The 9,596-nt window shown below is 45.2% G+C and overlaps 1 protein-coding gene across 1 annotated transcript in view; it reads right to left on the minus strand.

Annotated features, from left to right (window-relative positions):
* PRICKLE1 (prickle planar cell polarity protein 1) overlaps positions 1-7,259 on the minus strand; it is a 65,822-nt gene extending 58,563 nt beyond the window's left edge. The window contains exon 1 of the mRNA XM_074870393.1: positions 7,027-7,259. The gene's annotated coding sequence lies outside the window, so the exon portion shown is untranslated. The remainder of the gene's footprint in view (positions 1-7,026) is intronic.
* Between the last annotated feature and the right edge of the window lie 2,337 nt (positions 7,260-9,596).

Genomic DNA, 9,596 nt, shown 5'->3' on the forward strand with positions numbered 1-9,596 from the left:
CCACGGAAAGGTGGAAGGAGACCCAAAAACAAACACATATGCCCTTGAATATCCAAGTTTGAGTGTTTTGGACTTAGTATTTAGATATCGAACACTAGCTTACACAAAGTAAAGAGAGAAGCCTTAAATGAACAGGAGCCTAGTATAACCTCAATTCCTAAAGTAAGGCCACCAAGTATACCCTTGTGCTACTATATCACAAAGTCATCATCGTATCAGTACCTCTTTACAGCATCAGCTCCAGGCTAGTAAGACATCAATTAATAGATCAAAAAGGTTTATAAACAGCTACAGTATAAGACAGACAGGGAGACATTAGGATCTAACCTACCAAAATTACAGCCTAAAATGTGAATCTGCCACAAGAAGACAAAAGAGCTCTGAATGTCAGGGAAGATTTTGCAAGGAAATCTGAGAAGCAATAAATCTGCTGCAATGAAACATGCCTGATTGTCACTGTGGTCACTTCAGTTCAAATACCTGTGATTGCTCAAGTTCAGTATATTAACAGCTACTCTAAACCATAAGAGCTGTTCTTGCATGAAATCAACAGTTTTATATGACTGGAAAATCACATATTGAGAAAGAAATGGGCTATTCACCTGGACCACTGAAATACAGTGGTTGCACCGCTTGAAATCCCCTGCAGAGATTGTCCAAGCAGATTGTCTGTATGAAAGGTCAGGGGTTAAAGCTTGACGTTTACTGGATTCACAAACAGCTAATTCAACAATTCAGCTCACTATCCTACTCGGCAGCATCCTTTGCTGCAACTGCTTCCTCAGCTTTTTAGCAGCTCACACCTGAACACACCAGCAGGTAAGTAGGGCTCCCTCTTACCATCCAGATGCTCTCTCCAGCCTCACCCCAGTGGGGAGGCCAGTGCCCTGCAAAAGAGGACCCACACTCTGGAAGCTGGCTGCAGAGAAGAGTTGCCATAACACAACTGCTTGCTTTCTTAGGCAGCTCACCTTTCTCCTCAATAGTAGTGGTACCTCCTAGTAGATACCTGCTGAAATCCAAACCTGTACTGAGCTGCTGAGAAGACTGAACAAAGCTGCATCCTGGGTAACAACATCCTTACCAGGCTGGAAATTACATACTTTTCCAGTACCTCAGTGCAGATGAGAGCCTGGTCTGCTTTCTCCATGTTTGGCAGTACTCTAAGAAAGGCATTCATTGGCTATTGGCCTGCCAAGCTGTTTAGGCTTTTAAGTTCCTTTGCACCTGCTTTATACTATTAATTTTGTTAAATATGAACATATCCTCTGTGTATCTTATTCCCATATTCCATACTCACAAAACAAACTCATTTCAGTCCTAGGATGAATGGGAACTCAGTATCATCACACAGATCCACCATGCTTTGCAAATGTGACTGGAAAAAACCCTCTTACAAGGAAGTCATCCATATGATCTTTGATGAGCAAAGCATGAGAAAACAATTCAAAGGTCTCAAAAAGCCATATGTATACTTTTACAAAAGACATCTGCAATTCACCAGTGAGGTTCAGACGTAGCATAATTCATTTATCAGTCTGTATATATTGATGCAAATACACTAGGTTCAGACATCTCTTCAATGCCTTCATAAAATTAAAGTACATAAATTTTCACACTTTGAATAGTCATCTCAGCATGCAAAGCTTTCATTTTTTTATGAAAATACCAATTCCTGCAAGGAGGCCAAAGCAAAAATATAGTAGTCCTGAAGTATGCACAAAACACATGCAATTTTTTTACATAAACACTTTTAAACTTCTGGGTGGTTAACAAAAACATTTGATTACAAAAAGAGATCTTTAAAAAAAATCTTCACTAATCATGCACTAATTTTTAACATACTTGAAAACAAGTTAGCTTTTACTGTGGTTAGACAGGTTGATCCACCCTTCAAAGTGCAAGGTGGCTTTCAATTTGTGCCATGGTTATTGTGCATTTGTGGTGCTACAGAAATAGGCCATGGGTGAGGGCAGTGTCCGACTAGCCCATGTGCTCAACGGGTTGAGCAAGAGTGCCTGTGTGCCTCGGTGGAGCCTCTTGCTGAGCTAGCACTATCTCTGTCACAGGAGTACTTTGTTAATGAAGAGATTAGGGGAGGGTAAAACGGGTAAAGCTGAACAATTACAGCACTTGTGTCAGAGGTGGTTTACATTGCTCCAGTGAGGTACACAGGAATACAGAAGTGCGCTGTGAGAAGCAGTATAGCAGAATCTGTTTAAAGATTCAATTGCACAATTCTTAACATGTAATTTACATTTCAGTGTTTAAGACTGGTGAGAGAAGATGCAGCCTTCCTACAGAACAAGAGGATGCAAGAGTCCCACCACGCAGTGTGATCTGCAGCCTACATTGCTATATTCACAACTGCATCTACCACAGAATCACAGAACAGTTTGGGTTGGAAGGGACCTTAAAGATCATCTAGTTCCAACCTCCCTGTCATGGGAAGGGACATCTCCCACTAGATCAGGTTGCTCAAAGCCCCATCCAACCTGGCCTTGAGCACTATGTTCTATGTTCTTATTTTCTTTTTAACACACTCAAACACCTTCAGAAATTAGGATGTTTGGACAATGAATACTCCCTTTAAGAAAATTTAAGATACTAACATCACCCTGCTTAAAAAAGAAATCTGTTTTATTATAAGCATCATGATATTGACATGCAGATTTTTAATCATGCCAGTTGCAATTATATGAATCAGTGATCAAATCCACTGAGAAGTCAGTTTTTGTATACACCACATTAACACAAACATAAGACATGGATTTGGCATGTTGCCGTTGGAGAACTCTAGTTCTGAAATCATGTAATAGAAGACTGGGGCTACTTGATGCAAGATTAGAAGGCAACAAGCTCGAAAAGGTGGTTATGAAAACATCACAGGAAACAAAATTTATTTTAAATAAAAGTAAAGCCATCATATTTCATTATTTGGATGGCAGTTGGAAATGCTTTTTTGGCATGCAGCTGCTCCACGAAGCCAATATTGTGTGTAACTGGAAACATTTCAAAAAAACAGAATTGTTACTGAAGTCAAAGACCGTAATTGCAAGCTGTGGTATCTGTGCTTAGATAAAAGAGGAGCAACTGAATAAAACTGTTACAGATATAAACCTACAAGCACACTCCATAATGCTCTTATCACTTTATTGCCAGCTCGGTAGAACTAGAGAGCAAGGGAGTAAGGGGGAGGGGGGGGAAGAAGGAAAATGAAGGAGAAGCACACAAGGCAGAACAGCAAGAGCTATCAGGTGCTATAAATCAATGTTTCAAACACAAACCTTAGACAGGAGTACATGACTTTGGTACAGAACAACTGAAATAACACAGTTCCAGCTTTTGTTGATGTGTAATCCACTGGAAATGAAAGGCCTGCCTGAGAGACTGTCTACCTCAGGTTTGCTAGCTAGCAAAACACTGAGCTTGATAGGTTCAAAATTATCTTGAAAAGCAACTCACCAATCTTATGGTTATATTTACGAACTTTTAAGGAGTTAGCCTTCGCCTTCCAGGCAGAGCTCCAAGAAAAGGCAAACTAGCAAAAAGCTGTCATTTACAGATATTTAAAAAAATATTAAAAATGCTTGTATTGGCTCATACCTCTTGTATCTGAGCACTTAATTTTGTACATTTAAGAGTCTCCTTGCACAAGAACATGCTTGAGAAGTACTGTCAGTTTGTGCTGAGAAGTCATTCGTTCATTCAGTTTTGCTAAAAAACCGTAACATATTTAGTGCACAATATAAACAAGCAAAATACAAAGAAGAAGAGTTTATGGACCACTTGTGAAATTTTCTTCAGAAATATCCTTTGACAATGAACCAGCAGCCAGAGCTGTTTCTGCAAAAAATGCGTAGTTTTGGCAAATTGTGATCTAATACTCTATCTGGGAATTTCTGCCAGAAGCGCCACGACTTCAGTGTGCTATTACTTGCAAAACATGTTTCTTCCCATCATTCTTCAGTCATAAGGTGGGAGGGGAAAAAGATGAGCAATAGCCATTCTGTATCCTTCCAAGCTGGTTCTTCCCATTATACAACTCCTAATCCAAACAATTTAAGCACACAAATAAAAGCTACTCATTTCTGTAAACACTTCCAGGAGCAGGACCTAAGCATGCATGGTTTACACCAAGCATATACTAAGGCTAGCGCTAACCTCAAGTTTACCTCTGTTTAAACAGCATAAGCAGAAAACAGTGGTGGCCAAACTGAAGCTTAAGTCTTAGTACAAGGGGGTAAACTGAATATTGATATAAGCCACTTGGTCATTATGCACCCATCCCACAATCAAGTATTCTTAATGCAATATTATATCATACAACAGTTTTCTCAGAAACACAAACGATGCTTTGTAGTTGTAAAAAAAAAAAAGTAATGTTTCAGAGCATGTTTTTATACCCCAACAGCAGGGATCTCTTTACTTTAGGATAAGGTAGTGGTAGAAAACAGAAACAAAACCCAGCTTGTTCATTTATTTTAAATGGACTTCACCACTACACATACGATTAACTCTGGAATGCACAAGACATAGCATCCAAGTAAATAGAGGCTTTAAATTTAAGTGCAACTCTCAGCCTGCCCTGTTAAAAGCTGTGTATAGCAGCCGTTGACAATATATTATGCAAGATCCATATTACAAAGGGAAAGGACTTTTAGGCTAGGATACAAAGGCTGCAGCATTAGAAAGGGTCAAAGCAATCTGCAAGGACATAATATGAACCAAAGCCATTTAAATTACTCTGTAAAATGACGTTCATTAGCATAGAAAAGTTTCACAGGAAAACAATGACAAAGTAAAAGCCATCTGATTTTCATATGCTAATTAATTAAATATGCCAAATGCATTTAATCTCTTATTATAACCATAGGGGGAGACAGACCAAACTCTTGAAGTTCTGAAAAGCCAGGTCATTAGTGTGCCAACTCATTCTTCAGATCTCCTCCTTATATACAAATTTACATTCCTGACTTATTATATATGTAAGTAAAACCTGGCTTCCCCCTCCCACCCCCTCGATTTCTCCTTTGGAAGACACTTGCTATCTCCTATTCCTGTATTCTAAACATGTTATTAAATGTTAGAAAGAACAAACCACAGAAGACTTTTTGCCAAAAGCTTGAGTTAAATGCCCCGGTCCCCCCAAGATGTAGAGTAAGCTAGTTGAAAATGAGATTAATAACATTCTTGCACATATGCATGAAAATCCATGCATAGTTTGTAGTCTTTCACTTTTCAGTTCAGCTGACATTTCTAGCCATTTCTTGCCTTTCCAAACAAGAAAAGGATTCTGATGTTTACGTAAGGTTCTTCTTGCTTAATAAATCTTAAATTGAAACAGATTTTTTTTTTTAAACAATTACCTTCTTCAGAGTTATCATACTACAGGATATTAGGAAAAGCCAGACTCTCCTGTTGCTTTTACCCACATCTGACTTCAATCTTAATAGTTTAGCTATTAACCCTGCAAGGTCCCCACACGCACACCTTGCCCAGTTGATGTTAAAATTTTTATATGACTGATCTGGGCTTACTCATTACAAAACCTTTTGTTATACAGAAAGAGAGCAGCTCCGTGGACCTTGATTTACAGGACACAATTAACCGTGTTGTCGGCAGAACTGCACCAGCCCAGCTCATCCGGGGCTCTGCAGTGGGAAATGGAAGAATCTGTCACTGCAGCCAGAATAACTGCTCTCCTCTCCCCTTCGTTCCCATTCCAAGCTCACTCTGCCCTGCTGACATTTTGGGATGAAAACCTGGCCACTGTGATATACCTGTGATGTAGAGAAGTAATAACAATAATTCCTCCTAGAAATAATAATAACTAAAGGGGAAAAAGCACATCCTACTAGGAAATCTCAGTAGTCGCTCTGAGTTTGCCATGCAAAACCTGCAGTTTAAAGACCTCGGTTACCAACTGAACAGCGAAAACGGGGAACTTCGCCGGCAGTAAGGCCAGCCGTTTATTTTTGCCACCTTTTAGGTTTTCGCATGTAGGGAATATGCATTGTTAACCTTTAAATCCTCTGTATAAACATTTCTCAGAGAGCTTGTAAAACATCCCCCGCTGCGTTTCCTGGCTCTCCAGTTGATAGCATTTAGAAACACTGGTACCGGCGGGTGCTTTATTTTGCTTTCCTCGGCTACCCCGCTGGGGTACAATGACAGATTCCTGTCCGCCCCAGGCTCGGACCACAACGAAGGCGCCTGGACTCAGCCCAGCCCGGCCGGATGATAAATGGTGGCTGCTGGACTCTGAAATCCCGCGGTGGGAATAAATATTCTGGGAGAGGGGGGCTCAGGGAGCCTCCGTCGCCCTTCCAGAGCTCTCTTCAGTGAGGAAAGAAAAACCCCCACACACTTCGGTTGGGTCCCTGCCGCACCTCAGCCGCTGTCAGGGGGGTTTACCCCCAGAAACACAAGGCGCTCGTAGCGGAGAGCCCGAAAGATGCCGCCGGGATGCCGGACCCAGGTCGCCCCCCCGCCCCCCTCCGCGGGTGCCCCGCTCGGGGCAGGAGAGCGCCCGGACTCCGCGAAGGGTAAGGGTGCAGGCGGAGGCTGCCTGGAAGAGACCAGTTGTCACCCCACTAACAGGCAACAGCTGAGCTCCCGCACCCGGACCCTCATTCAGACCAGCGGCCCCGGCCCGCTCCGCCGGACGCACCGAGCCGGCGCCGCGCCGCGCCCCCTCCGGCAGCCGCCGCGGGGCCCAGCGGGACCCCCCCGCCCCCGCTCTCCCGAGCCCGCAGCTCCCATCCAACTCCGTGCAGGACGGCGCTACTCCGGCGGCGCTGACGAGTGCCGGCTCCGGGGTCGGGCGGCTCCTCACCGGCACGCCCCGGCGATGCAGACCCCAGGCGGGACGCAGGGCCCCCCGCTGCAGAGCGGCATGCCGCGGGAAGGGCTCCGCCGCCGCCAGCGGCAGGGTCCCAGCTGCGGCCGGCGCCCCGCCAAACCCGCTGGGCGTTCCGCCGCGGGCCACCCGTCAGTCCTCCCTACCGGGGACCCGCCACTTACCCTCCCGGCGGCGCGGCCCACCACGGCGACGTATTCCCCAGCAGCGGCGGCGGTGGGGTCCGTCACGTCGACAGCGGGGGAGGCGGGTACCCGGCTCTGCCCCGCGGAGTCAGCGCCGGCGGGAGACGCGCATCTCCAGCAGCGCCGCGGAGGGGACGGACCGACCACCCGCCCGGAGCCTCCGCCGGCAGCCGCCTCCACCACCGCCCCGCCGCGAGTGGCCGAGCCCCGCGCCCGCTCCCCGCCCTAATGGGGCTCCGCCGCCCCGCGCCCGGGACGGCGACATGCGCGCTCCGCCGCGCCCATTGGCTGCCGCCCGCCGCGCCCGCCAATCGCCGCTGGGCCGGGGCGGCCGGCGGCTCGGAGAAGCCGGCGGGGCGGGGCGGCGGCGCGGGGGGAGGCGCCGCTGCCGTTTGAAGCTCAGGGGGGGCACGTCAAAACCCGTGAAAACCCCTTTTCCCCCGCCGACGGGGGAAGGCCGGGGAGCAGGCGGAGGACGGGCAGGTGCCCCCCCCCCCCCGCCCCCCTCCATTTCCCCTGGTCAGACGGAGCTCTGAGGCCGAGTGCTGGCTCCTCGCCACCGGCTCTCACCCAGGGAGCTGGAGAGAAAAAAACTAATTAAAAACTTCTCCCTCTGATCTGTGCAAAGTGGGTGATGGAGCCCGCTCCGGCTGTATTTGCAGCCCACGGTATTGTCTGTGGGCTGCACGCACCCACCGTCTGCACCTGGGGCACCGCTGGAGAGAGCAGGGCGGGAGGTCATTGCCCTCCTCGGCCCTCGCCATCATCGGCCCTCGCCATCGGCCCTTGCCCTTGACCTTCTGGGTGTATGGAGCCAGCATGGCTTAGGAAAGCTTCCTGGGAGGGTTGGCACGGGTGGGCACTTCTCAAAGCAAAGCAGCCCTAGTGTTAATGTAAATAAGATGGCAAAACAAATGCGGTAGGCATTAAAGGGACACTGAAGTAGCCAGGTATACATTTAAATCCCTTCCCTTATATTATTATTGGCACTTTTGGTATCTGTTTAAGCTACTGGAGTTTGCAGCCCTTGTTTCAGTTGCTCACACCTCACACCCTTTAATAAGCAACATGAATTTAGCTCCTGGTTCTCTCTGTAGTGGTCTTGCAGTGTTTAAATCCTCTATGAAAAAATCAAAGAGAAGGATGACTAACAATGAAGATGTTTAGCTTAATGTTATATTTTTTCTATAGATGCAAATTGGAAGGTGAGGTAGTTTACCAGTGTGACTTCTAAATGATCACAAACTCTCCCCACTTGGTGAAACAAATGTGTTCGGAGCAATGAAAGCTTAATGTGAAGCTGAAATTTGGTCTGTTGTCTGGCAGTGGCTCTCTTGATTCTCTAAACAAAGAATTATTTGAGGTTAGGAAACGGCAATTTTCCCTTCATGTTTTGAAGCACATTTGTTTTTCCTGTGGTAGCAGAGTAAGTTTGTTATCTGGAATTCATGGTCAAAATCATCTTTCCGTACCTGAAAAAATAAAAACATAACACTCACAGGAAACAACTTTAGACTACAACCCTAGGCTACAACTTTATTACAGGCAAGAGTGTTAAACCTACTTATCACCTTAAAAGTTTCAGTTGCAATTCTAACCCTGGGTGCTCTGTTCTCCCGTTTCCTTGCAGCCTGGATGTAGTACCACCATCACATTGCTAAACACTTCCTTTTAAATCTTAACCAAGTCTGAAAATAAACACTTCCAGATTGCATATGCATGAAAGTTTTCAGAGAGAAAGCAAAGACACTTGTACAGACAGGTAAAACCTCATTGAAGTCTCCATCACTTTTTCCATCAGAATGAATTTGGATGTCTCCTATAATTTAAGAAAAAACCCACAAGGTTTTGTAGAAATGTGAAAACATGAATACATTCTAAATGGAATATAAAGAAAAGGGGCAAAGATGGCAAAAGGGCTGCTTGTAGCTGCTGCTGTAGAGCTGTTTGTCCCTTGTCCTGCCACCTATTCAAGCATTTCTGTAGCACTTATCACTAAGATCTAAATACATTTAGACTGTGCTGGCAGCATTCTATGATTTCCGTCATTTACTTCTTCCCACTTCAGGTTCCAAAGGCATAGGAAATAAGATTGCTTGGCTTTTAAATAACCTTGTCAAAGGTGTTTACAGTCATATATTAGCAGATCTGAATCTGGAATGAAAGAATTTATGGCCAATGCACTCTTTTAAGTTGTATATCTGTTTATCTGATCCTCACTTACAAATGCCTCTAATTAAGCTATAAACTCTTAGTTTCTGCTTAACCATATGGGTAGCCTGGGAAGTTTGCTACAGTAATGTAATTTACCCGTTCTACAGCCATGTCTGCAATGCAAATCCAGCATAACTGCTGTAATAGTGTTACAACCTGCTCTATTTTTCCCGACATGGACAGAAATAAGGCAAGTCCAGGTTACCAACTCTAGTCCTGATGAAAGAGTGCAGTCAGTTTTCTCTTTGGACCTACAGGACTTGGCGTCAGGGAGAAAAATACGCCCATGACCCTGTAAACAGTAGGAAATAAGATAAAAAATTACAATCTGCAAA

Source organism: Strix uralensis, chromosome 5 (assembly GCF_047716275.1).
Source record: "Strix uralensis isolate ZFMK-TIS-50842 chromosome 5, bStrUra1, whole genome shotgun sequence".
Classification (NCBI taxonomy): domain Eukaryota; kingdom Metazoa; phylum Chordata; class Aves; order Strigiformes; family Strigidae; genus Strix; species Strix uralensis.